Genomic DNA, 25,663 nt, shown 5'->3' on the forward strand with positions numbered 1-25,663 from the left:
TTTCCATAAGGTGTATCCTAGGCACTTCAGTTCACAATAACCTCTTTTTCCTCTAGTCTCTTGGTTAAGAGTTGTTGTTGGGCACTGTCAAGTCAATTCTGACTCATAGAGACCCCACGTGACAGAGTAGAACTGTCCCATAGCGTTTTCTGGGCTGTATTCTTCATAGAAGCAGCTTGCTGCTAAGTCTTTTTCCCACACTGTTAGGTGGCTTTTCTATCAATCATTAAAACCATAAAATAGAACATGAGGCAAACTGATTTTTCTCGTTACAGAAATGCACCATGGTTTATTTTAAAGTTTTTTATATACATATATAAATTAACTCATGTTCATGGTAAAATTAAAAAAGGATAAAAGGGTATAAAGTGAAAAAAGCCCCTTCTCTTCCCTCCACAGATAATATCAATAATATCTGGCACACCTTATTCTAGAAATTTTGTATACCTGTGTTAGAAACTCTTGTGAAAAAATGTACTTAGGAATTTGGAATTTTCCACATTTCAGAAATGTAATTTGATATACTTTCTGCATATTACCTTATACCAACCAGTGTGGTCTAGGCATCTCATGATCAAATAGATTAACATTTCTATACTGAATATTCACCTTTAGATATAAATTACAAAATACAGACAGTTCACAAATCTAGAAATAGTTTTTGAATTCATGATTAACTCAAGTGGGTCATTAATGCACCCAGGTAAATTAGGCTTTGCTGCCCAGTGAATTGGGTGGGGGTGGGGAGAATTTTTTTTTTATTTCAGAGCCTTTTGCCTTTCAGAACTGCAACTAGAAGCCTGTATGAACTCTACTGATGGCAACACAATATTGTACGAGATATTTATAATGATAAATAAATTGTAACTTTGTTTTATCATCCATATGTTTCACTGTGACTGAATGTTCTCAGTCACAGTTCTTAATGAGTTCAGTGATTGAAATCTGTAGAGAACACTACATATTTGTCCCTCACTACAAGTAGTAATTTAGCACCCACTAAATTACAATGACATTGTAATTTTTTTTTTTTAAATTACAATGTCAGAATCGACTTGATGGCACTGGGGTTTTGGGTAAATTACAATGGGAAACCCTGGTGGCGTAGTGGTTAAGAGCTATGACGTCTAACCAAAAGGTCGGCAGTTCGAATCCACCGGGTGCTACTTGGAAACCCTATGAAGCAGTTCTATTCTGTCCTGTACGGTCCCTATGAGTCAGAATCGACTCGACGGCAACAGGTTAATGGGAAATTACAATGAGTAAGAAATCTCATTGCTGAGTTGTTTCTGGCTTTGAGTATATTTCCCACAGGCAGCCTTTACAGAGAATTCAGATAGTGGGTCAAGCGAAGGTGCTCCCTCACATGGCAAGTGGTGTATTCATGCAATGTCTTTGACTATTGTCTACAATATCACACCTTGGGTTGATTTCAGATGTATCCGACATTCTCTCTTTGCTATTAATTATAGCTCATTGGTTACCCACATTCTCTGCATATGTTTGATTTGTCCTATGACATTTCTATCTTTCCGCTTTGATTTTTTCTTTTTTTATGTTGTTTTCCTAGCTTTGTTCACTAGAGGTTCAATGTGGCTGACAGTCCATCTGGCTCTTCTGATATTTTGTAAGCATGTTTCACGATTTCATAAAGTTCTTACACGCTAAAACTTTTAAGCATTTTAAGTAAACAAATGCTCAGAAACACACTTCATATAAAAAATTTCATATACTGTATTAAGTACAAAATAAGTAACACATGATTAACATTAAAGTCTATAAAATCTGAGTTTAATTTTTTTAGAAGACTAACCACTCAGAAATGAATTTATGTCTTAAAAATGGTCATGATCTACCTGTCACCTCTGTATTATAATTGACACCTACCTTCTATTTGCCACCTGTTAATACAGTAAAAATAACAGCCCTGATCTATTCAGGATTGTTGGATGCTTATACATTTATTGTCTAGAATGATTACATGACAACCATGCTCAGCTAAACCTTGGGAAAACATACTTAAGTTTTATATGGATAAGAAATAATAATACATGTACTTCTTTTAACAAATTTTTTTCAAATGTGAACATACTCTCTATGGTGTCCAGCAACTCGCCTTTTCACTTAACAAGCACATTTTCCCGTAACACCATATAGATTTATCTCTTTAGGCCTGATGAGGCCTATACCATGCAGCTTCATGTAGCTGGAGAAAAACCCATAACCATGCTGACTGGTCTCATTTTTAAATTAATGAAGAACTCAAGTGGGCCCTTATGTTCCGAGGAAATCATATTACATTTCTGTTCCATTTATCTCCCATTTTCCTAGATGAGGATTTCACACCTTCTCCTCTCTGAGTCTCCCCTCTCTCACACTGCACATCTAGTGTGTCAGGAATCTAGTTGGCTTAATTTTAGAATATATCTAAAGTTTAAGAACTTCTCACCTGTCTCCCTGAGTGTCTAGCTTTGCTCCCCATCAGCTGCTTGTAATACGGCAGCCAGAGTAACCCTTTTAAAACTTAAGTCAGATCATGCCACTCTTCTGCTAAAACAAATACACAAACTCCAATGGGCACATTTGACAAATGTAGATGGTAAAGGGTAAATGTAAATGTATAAGATAATTGCCGAATTACTCCCTTAGGGTTTGTGACAATTCACACACCCACCATCAACATAAAAGAATGCCCATACCCCCTCGGTCTCACCAAAAGCATTATATCAAACTCTGGGATATTTGGCAATTCTCACAGGTGAAAAATAGTATTTCACTGAGGCAGAAATCTGCTTTACTTTTATTAGGAGTGAGGTTAAGATTTTTTTTCTTTAAGAGCCATTTGTATTTGGTTTTCTGTAAACAGTCTGTTTATATTCTTTGCCAATTTTCCAGTAGTGTTTTTGACCTTTTATTCTGTATTTTCATCCAGTTATATTTTAGGAAATTTAGCTCCTTCTCTTCAATATGAACTGCTAATATTTCTTTTCAATGTAGTTAGCCTTTGATTCTGCTTATGTTTTGTTTTTTCCTTCTTTTTTTTAATGTGGTCAAGTTAATTATTTTCTTTTGTGACTTCTGGATTTTGTCTGGAAGCTTTGTCCCCTCTGAAGTTACAAAAGAAAAGAAAAGAAAAAAACTCCTGTTTTCTGAGAACCTTTATGGCTTCATTTTTTACATGTAAATATTTGACCTATTTAGAATATATTTTGGTGTATGGTGTGAGGTATGGATCAAACTTTTCTTTCCAGATGACTGACCAGCTGCCCCAATACCATGTACTGAAGAGTCCATTTTTTTCCCCACTGATATGAGATGCCACCTTTGCTCTTTACTATGTTCCTGCATTTATTAGGCTCCATTTCTGGAGTTTATAATCTTATTTATTCTGTAAATTCGTGCTTTTTTCAACCAGCATTCTGTAAGAAAATTAAATCCTACAGAAAATGATGCGTGACTGTCTTCTCAGTTATTGCAAGTGTAGTACTTTCCTAATTCTCCCAAGGATGGTACATAGCTAGTACCACTCTACATGCAGAAGAAGGAACTTAACTGATTACATACAAGCAGGTTAAACAACAGCCACTCAAAGATAGCAAGTCCTAATCCTTGGAACCTGTAAATATTACCTTATAAGGAAAAAGTTTTTCTACTTGTGATCAAATAAAGGATTTTGAAATGGGGAGACTACCCTGAATTATACAGGGGGGTCCTAAATACAATCGCGTGTCCTTATAACAGAGAAGCAGAAGAGTATACACAAACAGAAGAGGAGAAAACAGAGAGGAGAGGAGGACACAATGTGGCCAAAGAAGCAGAAACTGGAGTGATGTGGACATAAGCAAGGTGTGCTGGCAGCTGTCAGATGTTGGAAGAAGCAACAGTGAGGCAGTCAGGTCTTGCTAATACTTTGATTTAGATCCAATGATATTGATTTTGGAATTATGGTCTCTAAAACTGTGAGAAAATAAATCTGTTTCATTAAACCATCAAGTTTGTGGTAATCTGTGTTTCTATTTTCCCTTGTATTTGCACCTATTTTTGCTTTATGCCACGTTATTTGGTTAATAGACACTCATAACTATTACATCTTCACGTAGCCGGAAAACTGTACTTTTTAAATTAAAAAAATGACTGTATCGATCTCATTTAATGTTTATGTGGACTGAATTCCTCTGGTCTGATATAAACATTTTGCTTCCTTTAATTTTCAACATTTCTAAAACCCTTTAGTTGTGTCTCTTGCATGTATCAGAGAACAGAATTTTGCTTTGTGGTCTAGCTGGGAATCCACTAGACTGTGAGTTACATCCAGTTATATTTATTTATCTGACAAATAGAATTGGTCTTTGTTCTATTATTATTTCAATCTGCTTTCTTCATTTTTTAAAGAGAATAAATGAGTTCTGTTATCTCATTTTGCTCCATGTGTAGTTTCTCTGTATGTAATACTGTTTCTTATAGTTATGTTTATATTTATAAATTTATAAAATGTTGTATTTACAATTAACTCATGTAATTTCCATAACTTTGTCCTTTATTTCTGTATTCAAAATCAGTTCACCTCTTAAGCAATATGATATTAGCATATTTTGTATTACTTTGCCCTGCTCTTTCTTTCTACCATCATATGTTAATCTTTTTCTAATTAATTAATTTTTGGGTAGTAAAAAAGTATCAATTTATTATTTTATAGTTTCTAAAGAGTTGCTTTTTAAACAAAAAAACTAACGTTATTTAAATTAGTTATCTTAAAAGTTCAAATACGTATTCCAAAGATGTTTTAAATTTCACAAATAACATCAATCTCATGCTCAAAACCCATCAACAACTCCTTGTCACCTAAATTATTTATTATAACCTGTAAGGCCCTCCCATGTCTGACCTTGTTTCTTCTTCAATCTAATTTCAAACCATTCTGTCCTTCACTCTCTCCATACCAGCACACTAGATTTCTTGTTATGGCTCAAACACACAAGTTATTGCTGACCCAAAAGCCTTTTCATTTGCTGTTCCATTTCACTGCTTGGGACACCCTTCCCCCAGACATGGTTCACCACTCCATTCATGCAGAAAATTTCTGCTTTAATATCATTTCCTCAGAGAAGTCTTCCCTTATCATTCTTATCTAAAATAGCACCTCCCTCTGTCACTATCTACCTCCTTACAGCACTTAATTTTTCTTTTTAGAACATGTCATGGTTTCAAATTACATTATGTAATTATTTTACGTGTTGATTGTTTGTTTCCTGCTATATGAGGGTAGGGACTTTTGTCTCCTTTATTACACCAGCTCTTAAAACAATCACAGGGAAATAACTGGTGTACAAAAATATTTTTAAATGTATGAATACATGAACAAATGAGTAATGTTTCTAATGTCTAACTTAAAAAACAAGTTTTAAAACTGCTTCAATTTTTTTTCCCTCCATTAGCAAAAATAAAGAGTACTAAGGCAAACAATTTAGATGAGAATAGCTTCTTTAGAAGTTCTTGCATTTAAAGTTTTCCTTCATGATAATGCTAAATATTTTCAGAACTTATCAATACATTTATAATGTCACTTCTTCTGTGGCGAAACCTGATTAATTTGTTTAAAAGCAAGCAATGTAAGTTTGTTTTACACTTGTTTAAATGGTACATTTTTATAAAAACTAAGATCTTATATCTATAAGCTCTTTGAGAAAGTATTGACACCACAAAAGACTGCAGCCAAATCCTGTGTGGTGTTGGAATCCGGTGTTGTAACTATTTAATGTGAATTGTATTTTATAAAATATCCAGTTAAATGATTAATTAGGAATGAACAAAACCATAGGGGTGATACTCACCATTCCTTACATGTCTAAGAAAAATATCTGACCATTAGGATGAACTAGTTTGCTTATTTTGATAAGATAATGAAAATAAAACAAACCAATACTTTTTACCTTGATTTCAGGCTCTTAGACAAAAGTCAAGTTAACATAAAATAGAAGAAAAATGTAGACCAGATGCCTGGCATATCTATCCCCTCACATTCCCGCTGACTGCTGCGGCTTTATTTAAAATGTACCCTTACTTTTTTGTTTATTTGGAGTACAAAAGCAATATATGTCTATTGCAGAAATTTAAGAAGGCACAAAAAAAGGAGAGAAAAAAATAAATTCACCCATCATTTTATACTAAAAGATAAGCTTTGTTATATTTTGGTACATGTGTATGCATGCATCCATTTCTTAAAACAAAAATGAAGAGTGTAAGTATCTCATAGTATTGTATTAAACACACATTTATTTAATTCATCCCTATTTCTGGTCATAATAAAACACCATAAAAAAAATAATTCTTGACAATATACTTGGGAGAAATTTCTAGAAATCTGATTTCCGGGTCAATGATTACACACATATATAAAGGTTTTGTTAGCATTTCCTCCAGAAAGATAATATCCAGATATTGAATGTATAACAGCTGGGTACCTCTCCCATGATCAACTCCAGTGGGAACTACAGAGAGAAAAAGCAAAAATTAAGAAAACTTGAAAATTCCTAGGGACGGTAAGGTGGTGGAGAGGACTGTTTTGATCTGGCAAGTATATTGAGCTAGTGGCTTAGGCCAGGAAGCCTGGAACCCTAAGGCTCAGGCAGTACTGCTAGGTTGTGGGAGGGTAAAATAGGAAATGTATTACTGAAGTTATATTCTGCTGGAATAGATTTACATTCATGACCATTCCAAAGACAGATAATGGGAACGTGGAAACTATCAAACAATATCTTTAGTATCCCATACTAGCAAAATTCTGCTGAAGATAATTAAAAAACAAACAAAAAAAAACAACTGTACATTGTACAGGCAACTGCCAGAAATCCAAACTGGATTTAGAAAAGGACATGGAGTGAGGGATATCACTGCTGATGTCAGATGGATCTTGGCTGAAAACAGAATAGTAGAAAGATGTTACCTGTGTTTTATCTATTACGCAAAGACACCTGACTGTGTGGATCATAAAACATTATGGATATCATTATGAAGAATGGGAATATCAGAACACCTAATTGCGCTCACCATCACTCATCTGTCAGTTTGTTGCACTGTGGTGGTTTCTGTGTTGTTGTGATGATGGAAACTATGCTACTGGACAGATTTCAGCAGAACTTCCAGACTAAGATAGACTGGGGAGAAGGACCTAGCAATTTACTTCTGAAAAAATTAGCCAGTGAAAACCTATGGACACTAGCAGAACATTATCTGATATAGTGCCAGAAGATAAGCCCTTCAGGTTGGAAGGCACTCAGAATACCACTGGGGAAGAGTTGCCTCCTCAAAGTAAAATCGACCTTAATGAGATAGATGAAGTAAACCCTTCGGGACCTTCATTTGTTGATGCAGCCCCACTTAAAATGAGAAGAAACAACTGCAATCATCATTAGTAATCAGAACGTGGAATGTACGAAGTATGAATCTAGGAAAATTGGAAGTCTTCAAAAATAAAATGGAACACATAAAGATCAATAACTAAGGCAATACTGAGCAGAAATGGACTGCTATTAGTCATTCTGAATCAGATAATCATATGGTTTACTATGCCGGGACTGACAAATTGAAGAGTAATGGTGACATGTTCATCATCAAAGAGAACATTTTAAGAGCTATCATGAAGTACAGCGTTGCCAGTGATAGGATAACATCCATGTATGTAAAGGAAGACCAGTTAATACACCGTTATTCAAGTACACACCAAACACTAATGGCAAAGATGAAGACATTGAGTATTTTTACCAAATTTTGCAGTCTGAAATTGACCAAACATGCAGTTAAGATGCATTGATAATTACTGGTGACTAAAATATGAAAGGTGGAAACACAGAAGAAGGATCAGTAGTTGGAAAATACAGCCTTAGTGATACAAACGAAGCAGGAGATCCCATGACAGAATTGTGCAAGATCAATGACTTACTCATTGGAGATACCTTTTTGAACAACATAAACGGCAATTATACACGTGGATCTTGCTGGATGGAATACACAGGAATTAAACTGACTAGATTGGTGGAAAGAGATGATGGAGAAGCTCAATATCATTAGTCAGAACAAGGCCAGGGACTGACTGCAGAACAGACAATCATTGATCACATGCAACTTCACGTTAAAGATGAAGAAAATTAAAAACAAGTCTATGAGAGCCGAAGTACGACCTTGAATGTATTCCACATGAATTTAGAGACTATGTAAAAATAGATTTCATGCAGTGAATGCTACTGACTGAAGACCAGATGAGTTGTGGAATGACATCAAACATGAAGAAAGCAAAAGATCATTAATAAGACTGAAAAGAAAGAAAAAATCCAAGTGGATATCAGAAGAGAATCTGAAACTTGGTCTTGAATGCTGAGTAGCTATACCAAAAGGAAGAAATGGTGAAGTAAAAGAGCTGAACGGAAGATTTCAAATGGCAGACAGAGAAGACGAAGTATTATAATGAAATATACAAAGACCTGAAGTTCGAAAACCAAAAGGGAAGAATTGCTTGGCATTTTACAAGCTGAAAGAATTGAAGAAAAAATTCAAGCCTAGAGTTACAATAATAAAGGATTCTATGGGCAAAAAACTGAACAACACAGAAGCATCCAAAGAAGATGGGAGGAATACACAGAGTCACTGTATCAAATAGAATTGGTCAACCTTCCACCATTTCAGGAGGTAGCATATGATCAAGAACCAAGAGTACTGAAGGAAGAAGTCTAAGCTGCACTGACAGCACTGGTGAAAAACAAGGCTCCGGGAATTGCCGGAATACCAAGTGAAATGTTTCCACCATTGGACGCAACATCAGAAGTGCTCACTGGTCTATGCCAAGAAATTTGGAAAACAGCTACCTGGCCAATCGACTAAAAGAGATCCATATTTGTGCCCATTCCAAAAAAAGGTGATCCAATGAAATGTGGAAAATATCAAACAATATCATTGATAATACATGCAAGTAAAATTATGCTGAACATAATCAAAAAACGGCTGCAGCAGTACGTTGACAGGGAACTGCCAGAAATTCAAGCCAGATTCAGAAGAGGACATGGAATGAAGTCATTACTGATGTCAGATGGATCTTGGCTGAATGCCAATGAGAATACCAGAAAATGTTTACCTGTGTTTTATTGACTATCCAAACCCATCTGACTTTGTGAATCATAACAAATTTTGGCCAACATTGCGAAGAATGGGAATTCTAGAACACTTAATTGTGCTCATGCTGAACCTGTGCATAGATCAAGAGGTAGTGATTCAAACAGAAGAAGAGGATGCTGTGTGGTTTAAAGTCAGGAAAGGTGTATGTCAGGGTTGTATCCTTCACCATACCTATTTGATGTTTGCTGAGCAAATAATTGGAGAAGCTGGACTATATGAAGAATGCGGCATCAAGATTGAAAGAAGACTTATTAACAACCTGTGATACGCAGATGCACAACCTTGCTTGCTGAAATTGAAGAGGAACTTGAAGCACTTATTGATGAAGATTAAAGAGTATAGCCTTTAGTATGGGTTATACTTTAACACAAAGAAAACAAAAATCCTCACAACTGGACAAATAAGCAACATCATGGTAAATGGAGAAAATATTGAAGTTGTCAAGGATTTCATTTTACTTGAATCCACAATAAATGCCCTTGAAAGCAGCCGTCAAGAAATCAAATGACTTATTGCATTGGGCAAATCTGCTGCAAAAGACCTCTTTAAGTGAAAAGAAAAAAAAAAAGATGTCACCTTGAGGACCAAGGTGCACCTGACCCAATCCACGGTACTTTCAATTGCTGCATATCATTCAAAAACTGGACAATGAATAAGGAAGACTGAAGAAGAACTGAAATATTTAAATTACAGCAATTGTGAAGAATATTGAATATACTATGGACTTCCAGAAGAACGAACAAATATGTCTTGGAAGAAATACAGCCAGAATGCTCTGTAGAAGCAAGGATGGCGAGACTTTGTCTCCCATACCTTGGACATGTTATCAGGAGGGATCAGTCCCTGGAGAAGGATAGCATGCTGGGTAAAGCAAACGGTCAGCAAAAAAGGAGGAAAACCCTCAACAAAATGGATTGACACAGTGGCTGCAACAGTGGGCTCAAAAAGAGCAATGACTGTGAGGACGGCACAGGACCAGGCAGTGTTTGTTGTGCTGTGGTCACTATGAGTCAGAACTGACTTGGTGGCACCCAGCAAAAACAACAATTGGGCTCATGTAGAACCCTGTAAATGGATCAAGAAGTAGTTTTTTGAACATAACGAGTGGGGGACACCGCGTGGTTCCAAATTGGAAATTGGTGTGCGGGAGGATTGTATTCTTTCAACTTACTTACTCAACCTGTATGCTCAACAAATAATCCAAGAAGCTAGACTGCATGAAGAAATTCGGCATCAGGATTGGAGGAAGACACATTAACAACCTGCGATATACAGATGATACAACCTTGGTTGCCAAAAATGAAGATCACTCGAAGCACTTAGAGATGGATTATACCTGAATGTGAAGAAAATGAAAATTCTCACAACTGGGCTGCTAAACAACACCATGATAAGTGGAGAAGAAATAGAATTTATCAATGATTTCATTCTACTAGGATCAACAATTAACCCACTGTCATTAAGTCAACACATAGTGACCCTGAAGGACAGAGTAGAATTGCCCCATAGAGTTTCCAAGGCTGTAATCATTACGGAAGCAGACTGCCATTTCTTTGTTCTGCACAGCAGCTGAACACCCACAGAAGCAGCCATTAAAAAATCAAAGGATGTATAACCCAGTGCTGTCGAGTTGATTACGACTCATAGCGACCCTATAGGACAGAGTAGAATTGCCCCATAGAGTTTCCAAGGAGCGCCTGCCGGTTTTGAACTGCTGACAGTTTGGTTAGCAGCTGTAGCACTTAACCACACGCCACCAGGATTTCCAAAGGATGTACAGCACTGAGCAAACCTGCTGCAAAAGTCCTCTAGAAGTTTAAAAACCAAAGCTTTCCCTTTGATGACTAAGGTGCATCTGAACCAAGCCATGGTCTTTTCAATTGCTTCACATGCTTGGGAAAGCTGGGTAACGAAAATGGAAGACAGAAGACAGTTGTTCAAACTGCGGTATTAGTGAAGAATATTGAATATACTGTGGCCTGACAAAATAATGAACAAATAAATCAGTCTTAGAAGAAATGCAACCAAAATGTTCCTTAGAAGAGAGTATGGTAAGACCCGGACTTGCTTACTCTGAACATGTCATCAGGAAACACCAATTGCTAGAGAATATCATGGTTAGTAAAGCTGAGTGCCGATGAAAACGAGAGAGACCCTCAGTGAATTAACAGCCCCAGCAATGGACTCTAACATACTAACGGTCATGAAGGCAGCGCAGGACCAGGCGATGGTTCATTCTGCTAATCATAATATCTCCATGAGTCAGAGTAGTTTCAAAGGCAACTAACAATTCTCAATTCTCCCATGCCACTGTCTTGAGACAAGAAAACTAATTACTCCCATACCACAGGGACTCAGGTTTTTTTTTTTTTTTTTTTTAAATTGTGGTGGGAATATACACAACACATACAGCAATTTAACAATTTCTACATGTACAACTCAGTGACACTGATTACATTTTTCAAGCTGTGCAACCTTTCTTGCTATCTTTTTCCAAATTATTCTACCACCAGCAACATAAATTCAATGCACCCTATGAAGAAATTCCCTCTTTTCCCCTCCCGTCGCTCCTAGTAACCACTAATAATTTTGGTTTTTATATAGTTGTACTAGGCAAATCTTCTGCAAAAGACCTAAAGTGTTGAAAAGCAAAGATGTCATTTTAAGGCCTAAGGTGCGCCTAATCCAAGCCATGGTATTTTCAATCTCCTTGTATATATGCGAAAGCTGGACAAGGAATAACGAAGACTGAAGAATTGATGAATTATGATGTTGACAATGAATATTGAATATACCATGGTCTGCCAGAAGAATGAACAAATCTGTCTTGGAAGAAGTACAGCCGGAATGCTCCTTAGAAGCAAGGATGCTGAGACTTTGTCTCACATACTTTGGACATGTTGTGAGCAGGGACCATCCCTAGAGAAAGACAACATGCTTCGGTAAAATAGAGTTTAGCGAAAGAGAAGAAGACCTTCAATGAGATGGACTGACACAGTGGCTGCAACAATGGGCTCAAGCATAACAATGATTGTGAGGATGGTGCAGGACTGGGTAGTGTTTTGTTCTGTTGTACACACGGCTACTATGAGTTGGCCTCCCAGGTGAGTCTCATCTGGTCTGGCCAGCCCTCACTCACCAGCACAAATCCTCAGGGGTTGCCTGGAAGTACCAGACCAAGGCACCCCAATTACTCCAAGGGTTATTTCAACAGAGTCAAGAACAAAGGTCACCTTATTTAAGGTAAAATTAGGTCCTTTATTGTACACTAACAGAAAACGGATATCCAAAGCATACAACAAACTCCTACAAACATTTATAAAAATACAAGAACCCAAATGGAAAATGAATAAAGAATATGAACAAGCATTTCAGAACAGGAAAGGCAAAAGGCTAACAAGTATATGAAGAAATAATCAAACTAATTAGTGATAAGAGAAATGTAAATTAAAACAGTGAGCTATAAGATTACACCCATTAGTCTATAAACATTAGAAAACTGGATAACATCACGGGGTAGTAGGGATGAGGGGATTACGGCTGGTAGGAGTGTTGATCAATGTATCTACTTTGGGGAGCATCTGGCAATACCTGGTCAAGTTAAGGATAAACATATATTCTATAATCCAGTAACTCTGCTCCTGGGTATATATATCCTGAGGAAATCCTCACAATGTTCCAGGAGATGATAAGTACGAGGATGTTCATCATGGCATTGTTTGTGGTGACAGGGAACTGGAAAGAATCTGGGTGGCAATCACCGGGTAAAATGGCAGCTTCAGACCATAGAATATTATGCAGCAGTTAGAAGCTGTGTCAACGTGGTAACGTAAATAAATGTTAAAAACAAAACACTGAGTAAAATAAAGTAGTAAAAAACAGAATGATACATATAGCATAATACCATTTATGTAAATTAAAATTTTATGTGCATAAATGGGGGGGCAGCGTGGAAATATAGGCAAAACATGCATGGCCATGAGACCATAACTGTTGAAGCTGAGAGACAGGCACATGAAGGTTCATACTATTAGTCTTCCTTTCCTTTTTTATTCATTAAAAAATTTCCATATAAATTAAAAAATACATGAACACAAAACAATAATCACATTATGAAAACACATACGAAATAAGAGAACAGTGCAGTGGTTATCATTTTAGAATTCATGTTAGAATGGCTTCCTAAGGGCAAGGGACAGGAGAATGCGAGTAGAAAATGGGAATAAAAGAAAATATATAAACAAAATAAGAAGTGCTTTATAGGGTTGCTATGAGTCAGAATCGACTCGATGGCAAGGGCTTGGTTTGGTTTCTTGTGCATGGACTGATGATCATAGTGCACCATGAACTGAGGGGTGCTATTAATGCTACTCTCTTTCTGCACAAAAGTGCCATAAAAACAAAATCAAACCAAAAAAACTAAAAAAAAAAAAAAAAAACTTCTTTTTTTTTTTTAAATCAGAAGGACCTGATTTAGGCTGTGGGGATGAAAGCTCTATAAAATAATTATCTAATCATGATAATTCAGGAAAACAATTGAATAGCTATTCCAAGTAACCAGTTCACCATATATAACTATAAAAATGAATTAGAAATAAGTAATATCACTTATCTTTTCAAGAGAAGTCATTTCTGACAATAATATTCATCAGAGAAAACTAGCAAAATTACTAAGCTGCTAACCACAAATTAAAGAGAAAAAATAGGCTCCAAGCACTTGTACTCTAAAGGAATAAAGAAAAACCGAACAAAGGGGAAAAAAAAATTCTGCACCAGAGGCTATAAACCGTTTCATTTGGCTCATATAGTGGAAAAAGTAGATTTTTTTCACAGGCAAAATTTTATATAACACACTGAAAAATACCGATTTTTCATTTTTAAAATCTGTATTTCCGGTTTTGTCCGAAAAAATCCTAAGATTTGATTTTACTGGCTCTTCATTCCCACTTAACAAGGATCCTAGAGCTGAAAAGGAGTGCCTCATTTACAAACGATATACTCTCATCTTCTATAACCCACCCCACCTGACAAACCTTATCTAAAACATCCTTTGCCATTGAAGGATTTTGTTTGTACCCTCTGCACTTCACTCAACATTTTACCAAAAGGTAGTCAGAAACTTCCTTAGTCATGTAAGCATGTAAACAGTCATGGGAGCAGCTGGAAATAGAAAATGCTAAGTGAAAGAAGATATGCTTTAAGTGAAAAAAGATATGCTAGGTTAAGAGAAATCTTTGGGTAGTCATGAAATATTGAACAGGTTTGGTATTCAGAGGGAACAGTATGAATATACGAAATATGACAGAAGTTTTAGAAATGAGTAAGGAATAAGCTTTAACATGGTTAAAGGAACTGATTACGAATGCGTTTACAAAAAAAAAGAACAGTGCACTGGATAGTAGTTTTTGATGAACTATTTTTTTGAAGTTAAACTTTGCTGACAGAGTTGTGCTCACAGGTTTGATGGAAATGACTTAGTTTCTTCATTCTTCTTAGCTGGTTTGGAATCATCTATACTTTTTTTTTAAATCAACTGCCAGTTATAAATGAAATCTGATACTTCTTGTCAAGATGGTATTAGTACATAAGAATTCATGCCTGAATATGAATAAATGTGCTTAGGTAGGGCCAGTGGAAAAAAAAAGCAAATTTAGCAAGTCCAATTACAATCTGGCAACCCTTACTAGTTAAATGAATTTACGTATGAGGCTATAGCTATTGCTTACCTTAAGTGTTAAACTTTTAAAGATCTTGTTTGTAAACCACACAACCTTCAATATCTACTTCCCACACAAAGAAACTGACATCCTCAGTGAGCATCTAAAAGAAAAACAAGAAATCATCATGAATTTGAGGTTACAGGTATTATTTCATTTATTTTAAATATAAAAGCAGATCTTGAAATTCTTTATGGCTTACTTTAATAAGTTTCAGGAAATGCAGGTGGGTATTATAACGCATATTTTTGTAAATAAACAACAATAATATTACAATTTCCCCTTTAGAAGAATCAGAAAATTCTGTGGAATATTTATTTTGATCCATGCCATAAAGCTGAATACTTTTTATAGTGTGAATTTTATTTGCTTACATAGTTTCTGCACAATTTTAATAAATATAATTTTAAATGCCTTGATTCTGATGCCCCATTTAAATATAACCCCAATCTAGAAAATACTTTTCTTGTTCAAAATGAATAATTACAAAAATAATAGTACTCTTGGTTATATCTGAGTTGCCTATAGGAGCCAAATTAATACAGCTCATGTTTTGTCCTCTACGAAGAAGTCAAAATTTTATTTCCCTTATTAGTACATTACACCAACCTAGTAAAGCCTGAATGCTCCTTTGAAGCGAGGATGGTGAGACTTTGTCTCACATACTTTGGACATGTTATCAGGAGGGATCAGTCAGTCCCTGGAAAAGGATATCATGGCTTGGTAAAACAGACAGTCAGCAAAAAAGAGGAAGACCCTAAAGAGATGGGTTGACACGGTGGCTGCAATAACGGGCTCAAGCACAGCAACAATTGTGAGGATCGAGAAGGACAGAGCAGTGTTTCCTTCTGTTGTGCACAGGGTCGCTATGAGTTGGAACCAACTCTACAGCACGTAACAACAACAGTAAAGCTTAGGAGAGAAGGTCTTTTAAGAGAAATTGCCTCTAATAAAGAAATGGGGGTTACCCAGAGAAAATGTTCTCTGCTAAATGAACTTGGTTCTTATTTCCTTTGATCATTTCTTTCATCAGCCTGAGATAATGCCATTAGGGAAACAGGATGTGGATGCCATAGTACCCTTATCTTTAGCATGTAGTTTTGAGTACCATGGATTCTTAAGTCAAACATCAATGATTTTTGGAGTTGCAACATCACCGTTCCTTTTGGTCATTAGTGTAGATCTGTTTCTGAATAGCAGCTTACATTCAAAATACTTAAAAAAACCCCAAAAACTCAAACCTATTGCTGTCAAGTCGATTTTGACTCATAGCGACCCTATAGAACAGAGTGGAACTGCCCCACAGGGTTTCCAAGAAGCGCCTGGTGGATTCGAACTGCTGACCTTTTGGTTAGCAGCTGTAGCTCTTAACCACTATGCCACCAGGGTTTCCTCAAAATACTTAGGATACCTTTAAAATACAGTGAGACAGTTCTTTTCAATTGGTATGGGGTGAGGCCGGGATCTAGGTTATTTCTTAAAACCATTAAGAAGGAGGTAGTGTGATAGATCGGTTTTGTGTGGCCTTTCTAGTTGTGCAACTCCCACCCAGGTGATTGGGTGCCGTGCACATACGGTAATTGTAGCCCACCAAAGGGACTGGTCAGTTTTGCCATCCTGCTGGGTTTGAAATAAACCACCTCGGAGGTGGGAAAGAGAAGATAACACCACCACGATGGAAGGAAAGACCTGCAGGAGACACCCACAGGAGACAGTGCAGTGAGGTTTCCAGTCCACGGAGTGAGAAAGCTTGAGTGCCTTTGGGCAGACACTGAGGGCCAGGGAGAGGCATGCCTGCAAGCACAGGTGGGAAGAGGCTGTCCTGATGGAAGAACTGTATCCTTGAGTGTTCCTGAGCCTGAATTGCAATGTTACTTCCCTAATAAACCCCATCATTGTGAGTATGGTCTTAGGGTTCTGTGTGACCATGGCAATGAATTATCGAACCTAGTAGAGAGTACTATGGGAGGGACAGTTGGTGTCAGAATTGGTAAGATAGCGGAGAGAGGGGGCTTGTTTGGCCTCCGCCTCAGGGGGTCAGCCTTGTGCTATTGATCTTGGCTCTCCTTCCCCTTTAGGCAATGTCTGGAAGAGGTCAGACATTGCCTCCAAGCCATTTTTATAAAGGATATCTATTTTTCTGGTTAAGGAACAGTCTTGTTGCAACTATTAGGCACAGTTTCAATAAACTAGTAAGATACTAACTTAAAAAAAATAGGGTGTAGAGATGTCTATGAAAACTACTGAGACACATATTAATTTGACTATTAAATATTTAAAATGAATTCAAAGCGTCCATGACACATACAAACACACATAAACGTACTTTAACAACCATGTAATATCTTAGATTACATGGATCCAAGCATGTTGCAAATTATAGTTGCAGTGAATCTCAAACCACAATACACTTAAGGAGCAAAGGTACTACTTTAAAATGTAGATTCCCAGGTGCCACACCCAGTTCCTGATTCAAAAGAACTACGTGAGACCATGGATTCTCCATTTTCACAGGCATCCCAGGTAATTCTAATGCAGAAGGTCCATGGACGCTGTAAAGCAGTGCTCTAAGGATTTATGAACACTGATTATTTCTAGACCTTCATCATTAGCATTTGTAACACTATTCATTCAAAAACTTCCTCAGTTTCATTCCAAGACTATAATTCTAATCTTAATAAGTAATCCCAAAACCCACTGGTTTAGGAAAGAGCTTTAAACATATAGTAAACAGAACTTCAGTAATACGTCAATGTTGTTGTTATGTTGTTTGGTGCCATCGAGTCACTTTCGACTCATAGCGACCCTATTTACCACAGAACAAAACACTGCCCAGTCCTGCGCCATCCTTACAATTGTTATGCTTGAGCCCATTGTCGCAGGCACTGTGTCGATCCAACTCCCTGAGGGTCTTTCTCTTTTCTGCTGACCCTGTACTTTACCAAGCATGATGTCCTTTTCCAGGGACTGATCCCTCCTGACAACATGTTCAAAGTATGTAAGACGCAGTCTCGCCATTCTTGCTTCTAAGGAGCATTCTGGTTGCACTTCTTCCAAGACAGATTTGTTCGTTCTTCTGGCAGTCCATGGTATATTCTATATTCTTCGCCAACACCACAATTCAAAGGCATCAATTCTTCTTTGGTCTTCCTCATTCATTGTCCACCTTTCACATGCATATGAGGCAACTGAAAACATCATGGCTTGTGTCAGGCGCACCTTAGTCTTCAGGGTGACATCTTTGCTTTTTAACACTTTAAAGAGGTCCTTTGCAGCAGATTTGCCCAATGCAATGCATTGTTTGATTTCCTGACTGCTGCTTCCATGGGTGTTGATTGTGAATCCAAGTAAAATGAAATCCTTGACAACGTCAATTTTTTCTCCATTTATCATGATGTTGCTTATTGGTCCAGTTGAGAGGATTTTTGTTTTCTTTATGTTGAGGTGCAATCCATACTGAAGACTGTGGTCTTTGATCTTCATCAGTATGTGCTTTAGGTCCTCTTCACTTTCAGCAAGCAAGGTTGTGTCATCTGCATAAAGCAGGCTGTGAATGAGTCTTCCTCCAATCCTTATGCCATGTTCTTCTTCATATAGTCCAGCTTCTCGGACTATTTGCTCAGCATGCAAACTGAATAGGTATGGTGAAAGGATACGACTCTGACACACACCTTTCCTGCCTTTAAACCACTCAGTATCCCCTTGTTCTGTCTGAACAACTGCCTCTTGGTCTATGTACAGGTTCTTCATGAGCACAATTAAGTGTTCTTAACACGTCGATGCAGATAACCTAAAATAATGTTTATGGATGATATATTTTATAAACTTTGCTATCCCCCTGACTAAGTAGACTGTATAGGTATACACAGTAATAAAAAAAAAAATTCTCATGGCAAAAAAGAGGAAACTAGCTTATATTTTATAATAAAAATTTTAACCTAAACCTCATATATAACCAGAAACATGACCTCAATGTCTCAGAATTTAAATTCTTTGTCCTTTACTTGGGGGTGGAAGGAGTTCTTCTAGCATCATTTGCTCTGTTTAAACACAAAGCCAAAAATTTTAAAAAAGAAAGTCTTGAATCATTTTCCTCAAGAACAGACACTAACATAACTTACTAAAAATAACATGAAATAGGCTGTTAACATTTTCGTTTTGAAAAATCTTATAAATAGGTCCAGAAATACTTTGCAATAAAAATTATATATTCATATACTCCCTCTGAAAAAAAACAGTTTAATAAATAGAGGTAAGTATATGAGTCCCTGCTATACATAACAAGGATGGTGACCTCAGTAACTATTAAACCTTAAAAGAAAACTATGGTTTAGCTCTTATCTTCCTTGCCTAGTTTGGAACTAGTAGTATTAATGAAGTATTCGCTTTACATGCGTAAGTTGCTAAAGATCTAAGGTTTTTCTATAAGTTAAAAATCATTTTAGAGTTTATGACTAGAGTTGATCTTTTTCTAGGTCTAGTGCTGCTTAATAGCTAGTAAACAGTCAGGGACTTCACAAATGCCTTCACCAACAGGGAGCTGTTCCATCTCTCAAATTTGTAGGCTCGGCTGCATATTTGCCTCTGTAGCTCAGCAGTACAACTATGAAATGAAGTCTTAATGTCTTTTGGCAAGACCCTTGGATCTTCCACTATCTGACTCCAGCTGCCTTTTGCTGTTTATCTCTCTTCTGTTGGTCAATCAAAACTTGGCTCAAATATTGCTTTCTCCTGAAGGCAATCCTGATCAACCTAATATCAAAAGCTCTCTTTTTCTTCTGATTTCCTACACCACTTTGCAAATTATTTAGCTAACTGATCAGGTCCTCACTTAGGGTCCCTTATTTCTATCTTTTGTTATATTTAAGACTTGGTTTGCCCATCTCCTTCCTTCAACTAGATTATGACCTCCCAGCAAGCCCCAGCCTTAAAGTATTTAGTAAATATATGATGACTTTGTGTGTGGCTATTTCTAGTAATTGAGTACAGTATTTTACAGTGATTGGGCAAGACAGCCTGGTTTTTCTATTAAGCATACTTCAAGCCACAAAACATTTAAAAATTGTTATCACCCTATGCTGCATGAGCTCTCCCATCTGTTCTGAGGACCATCACACCTAACCCTCTCATAATTCAGGCAATTTTACTTAGCTGAGAGTATGGTGTAATTATTACAGTCACGATTAATTGTAACAGTCAAATGAACAAGAATTAACTTTTTTCAATGACTTAGACTGTACTTAAATATACTTAACAGAGAAGTATGTGGAATACAGTTTAGTGCTTCTTTGATGATAAGATCCTTATGAAAACTATATATTTTAAGAACCAATAACTGCAAATCACATACCTAATTGTCTACATCACAAAAGAATTCATCTATATTCCATTTTAATGATTAAAAATACAAGCTTCTAGATTACACATTGTTACCAACAACTGTCATACAGTTGCTAGAACTTCTTCCTTGCTTTTAAATATAGTAATAACAGTTAACATTTATTGAGCTCTAAATTCTAAGCAGTATTAATTAATCTAACACTCACAACAATCCTTTATCCTATTATCCTTAATCCTATTATCATTTACATTTTACAGAAAAGGAAACTGAGGAACAAAGAGATTAAGTAACCTGTTATTTGCCAAAGGTTCTAAGCTAATAACTGGCAGAGCTGGGCTTCAAACTCAAGCAGCCTACAATTAACTACAGTATTTACTGAAGACCCCACCCAGTAAACGAAAATCTCCAACAGCTCTTGAAGCCTTACCTATTATATCTTCGTATCAATTTCTGTATAACACCCTTTTGCAAGGTTTGTCAGGTTTCCCAATAGAATGGAGAATGTTATTATGCCCCACTTCCAAGTTTTCTTCTTCCTCACAAAAAGATGACTTCTAAGTTCCCATTTAGCTCTACATAAATCCTATTTTTTTTTTAATAGTTTTACATAACAAAGCTTCTATGAAACTAGGAGTTATCTTAAAAACCTCAGTCTTGCTTTTAAATGCAATGTTATATATATGCGTAATCACATTAAGATCCATTAAGAATGACTGAATACTGGGGTAGAAAATTTGTGGTTTTAACACATTTTCAATTCTCTTACTAAGAACTTGACGATGTTGGGTGCCGTTGATTCCAACTCATAGTGACCCCATGTGACAGAGTAGAACTGCCCCCAAAAGATTTCTAGGCTATAATTTTTATGGAAGCAGATTGCCAGGTCTTTTTCCTGCAAAGTTGCTGCGTGATCTCAACTACCAACTTTTCAGTTAGCAGCCAAGTGCTTAACCACTGAGCCACGAGGGCTCCTTTATGAAGAACTAGGCCTTCTCAAAATAGTATGCCATTCCCAATTTTATGGGAATTTGTACAGGAAGAAAACATTCTTTCTACTTCTCTGAGCTATGGGGTATTATCCAAAGCTAAGGTTTAATTGATTATTTTTGTAGCATTAGCAGTATTCGATTTTCATAGCCCTCAAGATTCCATTCTTTCTGATCTGATAAATGATTAAAAAAAAAAATTCTAAATCACAAATTTTATACATGGTTGAATGGAACACATCATAGCAAGCAATTATAAAATAAAATAAAACCTTGTGGAGTCTTTTATTTCAATAGAAAACATTCAAAGAATTAAAAATATTTTTAGCCTGTTTGCTTTTCAAAGAATCCAAATTTCTTCAGTGTAACAAGAACTCTAATCATGCAATCCGTGGAAGATTTATTTTCTCAATTGTTTTTATTACAAAAAATAATTTTAGCTGAGCATATTCAAGCCATTGCTTAGTACCAGTAAAGACCATTATTAGGTTTATTCCAGATTATTCTATTAGTGGAGTTTGCATTATTTTACTGATGGTTTTAAGGCAGCTATTCTGTTTTTTTGTGCCAAAGAGCAGAAGAGTTCCTCGTTAGGCTCAAAAACAAAGGGCAAAAGGTAATTCTAAATCTTGTCCACCAAATTAAGGCTTGGCTTTAGCCTTCCTGCAACTTGTCATGATGATGTGGGTTCTGTAAGAATCTGTATATGAAGGCCAAAGAAACCAAACTTCTCTGTATGAAAGTTAATAACAACCAGGCTGTTCAAAGTATTATTATATTTTTATATTACATTATTATATTTTCATAAAGAAAAAGAAGCAATCCTTTTTTTTCTCACCAGTATTCTCTAAAAACATCCATCTAATCTGGACAGGGTATTTTCAATTTGGTCCTGATAGCCCACTTTTTATAGTCCATAATTTGGGGAATACTAGTGAGTGATTTTTTTGTATACTAATATGTAAGCATTTAAGAGCCAGCTTTTTGAGGAGAAAGAACTGAGTACCACATTTTGCTAAATACAGTATCGAGAACATGCATATTAACGTCCTGGCAATAATAAATTTCTTCCACGCTCACTACAATCTTTCAGGAACTTCCATGGCAGTGTCATAGAAATACTTACAAAGCTATTTTACTTTTGGAAATAATATGTATATTAGTGACTTTGATGGATTTGGATCCATCTAGATGTTGACACCTTTATGAGTTTATGACTAGGACTATGGTGATGTCATCTTCTCCATATCTTCTCAGGTTCTGCCTCTTGCCTCTAAGCCCTGCCTCAGTAGTCTCTTAACACTTCTAGCAACATAATTGCTCCCCACTGGGTACCACTAGGGTGAAGTTTGAAATAACAAGTTTACCTCCCCATAGCACCCTTTATCTTTTTCTCAGTTTCTTTAAAAAGAAGAATCAGGAGCGATCAGTCCCTGGAGAAGCACATCATGTTTGGTAAAGCAGAGGGTAAGCAAAAAAGAGGAAGACCCTCAACGAGATGGAATGACACAGTGGCTGCAACGATGGGCTCAAGCATAACAATGATTGTGAGGATGGTGCAGGACCGGGCAGTGTTTCGTTCTGTTGTACATATGGTTGCTATGAGTCTGAACCGACTGAGCAGCACCTAACAACAACAACAACAACTATTGTTATCACCTCCATTTTCTTCTCTCAAATGTAATTCTTCCTTTTTCTCGTTATCACCACCAGTGGGAGTTGGCTGCATTTTCAAGAATGCTATAAATGAAATATTTTTCAACACTAGGAAGTTCTACAAAGGAGGAAAAAGAAAGGAAGAAAAAGAAAAGCACAATGACAACTACTGTTGATTTCACTATTTAGCATTATACCAAAAGTGTAAATGGAACGACTAGACAAGAAGCAGGGATATCAAAGAAGGAATTTAAGCATCAGAGGGGTCATTACATGGTAACCTTGAAGGTCTCTTCCAACTTCATGATGCTATGAATCTAGGATTAATGATCACAAGAAATTTTTATGAGCAAACAAGAGAAGAATGCCTTAACAAAAGCATTCACAAATCAAACACCTAAGTTGTATTATCCCCTTTTGGAGGTAGACAAGAGAAATTAAGTATTTTAAGAATTAATTATCTTAATTCTACCCAATATGGCAAAATCTAGGCATTACTTGTATCAGTTAGCCATCTATTACCTAACATATTTAATTTATCTCAAGGTTAAGACAAACATTACAAATCGGTGGTGGGCTAACGTGAAGAACAAAACAGGAACTCTGGGAGTGAAGCTGAAACTCATGCCAACAAACACAAAATTGCAGAAGAATTGGGATTTAGCCCAACAAAAAAATGAAGTTCCTCCTGATAATAAAAGAGAAAGAGAAAGACAGACAGTTGTTTTTGCAAACAAATATTAGGAGGCATTAAAGAAGGCTCAATTTTCAATTGTCTCATGTGCACAAGGAAGCTGGACAGCGAATAAGGAAGATCAAAGAAGGATTGATGCCTTTAAATTATGGTGTTGGTGAAGAATACTGAATATACCATGGATTGCCAGAAGAACAAATAAATCTCTCTTGGAAGAAGTACAGTCAGAATGCTCCTTAGAAGCAAGGATGGTGAGACTTCATCTCATATATTTTGGACATGTTATCAGGCGGAATCAGTCCCTGGAGAAGAACATCATGCTTGGTCAGGTAGAGGGTCACCGAAAAAGAGGAAGACCCTCAACAAGATGGAGTGACACAGTGGCTGCAAAGATGGACTCAATCATAGCAACCAACAATTGTGAGGAAGGCGCCGGACCAGGCTGTATTTCGTTCCGTTGCACATAAGGTCGCTATGAGTCGGAACTGACTTGACACCACCTAACGACAACAAACAAGGTTTACATACTTTCCGATATTTTAATGGTGCTATAATAACACTTTTTTTTTTTTATAATAACACTTTTGGGCATCTGACACATAAGACACTACCATCCCAAAGAAAAAACACAATAAAGATAGATTTCATTCTGTTACCATAAATTTACTTTAGTGCCTATATAGAAACCCAGATCCAGAATATGCACCATAATACTTTATTTACATGATGGTAACAAAGATAATAATAAGTCTAAAAGCGATTTCACTGTACTGAACTGAACAAATTACTAGGGTGCAGCAAGAGCTTAAGTAGAAAATACTGAATCAGAAATTGGGACGTTCAGAAAAAGTCTTAGAGGATCTTTTCTACATAAAAACAAAAGCAAATCATGCAAGTTAAAAAATTAATAAGATACGGTAGACTCATTAATTAGTACTTGTTAATTAAGACTAATTTGAGGAAAAACTAATTAGAGGGAAGATATACCTGAATTAATTTATAGAAATTTTTTTTTGAAAATACAATTTTAAAGTATGTGCATACAGACTAAAAATAGCTCTTATACAGATCTTTAAAGGAGCAGCTTCAAAATGCAGCTATGGCTTATTAAAATTAACATATAAACTGCTTAACTGCAAACATCAAACATTACCATAAGATTTTTTTAATGTTCTATAATATGTAAATATTCTCCTTCCAGTATTTGACCTTGATAATGTAAGTATAATCTTTTATATAATGCATACTGCAGCCAAAGAGGCTTTTCAAATTATCCATCCTATGACCCCCCCCCCACAAAAAAATTCCAAAATGAAGAGTCTTCCTTAATGGAATTAAATCCTCAAAGGATCATCCTAAAGAGAAGAGAGTTTAGCTAGCAAACCTGACAAAAAAGCAACAAGTAGATCCATTTTGGGAAAATAATAAAAAGCTATAAAAGAAAGGAAGACAGGAAAACAACAAAAATGACAATTCCCTACATAACCAAAACAAATTCTATTGTAATTCCCAATAAGTTCAAAAAGATAGGTGGAGGGTGTGCCACCCATGGAAGAAATGTTAGAACTCTGAGCAAGGAGGTGAAGTCCCCACGTGTCAACACCTAAAAGAATAAAATGACAGGCAAAGAAAATGCAAATGCACAGAGGAATAGGAGTACTATCCTCAGAGAAATCTACAAAGGAGGTTAATGCGCTGAGAGCATCAAAACACCCAGCACGTCGGGGAAACACTAGGACCCGCCTTTCTGCAGATTTTGGGTGCAGGCACTCATAACAGCAAAAGAAACTCTATTACACGAGGAATTTTGTGAGCCAGCAGTAATGCCTGATTTTATGCTGTCCGGAAATAACTATCTTTTACTGAAACAATATTTCAAATCCTAGCCAATACAGCTTAATATTATGGCAACTTGCCAAATGATGAGCTTTGATAGAGAAAATAACACAATGACACAGGATAAAATCCTTATAAACAAAAAAGATGTCTGGATTACACAAGCTATCTCCAGGAGTAAACAAAGATGAAGTCATTATTGATTTAGTGATAGATAACTGCATAATCAAAAAATGAAATCTGAATATGAGTAAGTGCAACCATAAAG

General features: G+C 36.3%; 1 protein-coding gene across 45 annotated transcripts in view; it reads right to left on the bottom strand.

Moving 5' to 3' along the window:
* MBD5 (methyl-CpG binding domain protein 5) overlaps positions 1-25,663 on the bottom strand; it is a 444,773-nt gene that overhangs the window by 245,162 nt on the left and 173,948 nt on the right. For 34 of the 45 annotated variants that reach the window (XM_064287180.1, XM_064287215.1, XM_064287194.1 and 31 more), the window contains one exon: positions 14,892-14,985. The gene's annotated coding sequence lies outside the window, so the exon portion shown is untranslated. Of the gene's footprint in view, positions 1-14,891; positions 14,986-15,491; positions 15,583-25,663 lie in introns of all 45 variants that reach the window. The other 11 variants (XM_064287190.1, XM_064287189.1, XM_064287182.1 and 8 more) reach the window with 1 other exon arrangement.

Source organism: Loxodonta africana, chromosome 6 (genome assembly GCF_030014295.1).
Source record: "Loxodonta africana isolate mLoxAfr1 chromosome 6, mLoxAfr1.hap2, whole genome shotgun sequence".
In the NCBI taxonomy this organism is placed as follows: Eukaryota; Metazoa; Chordata; class Mammalia; order Proboscidea; family Elephantidae; genus Loxodonta; species Loxodonta africana.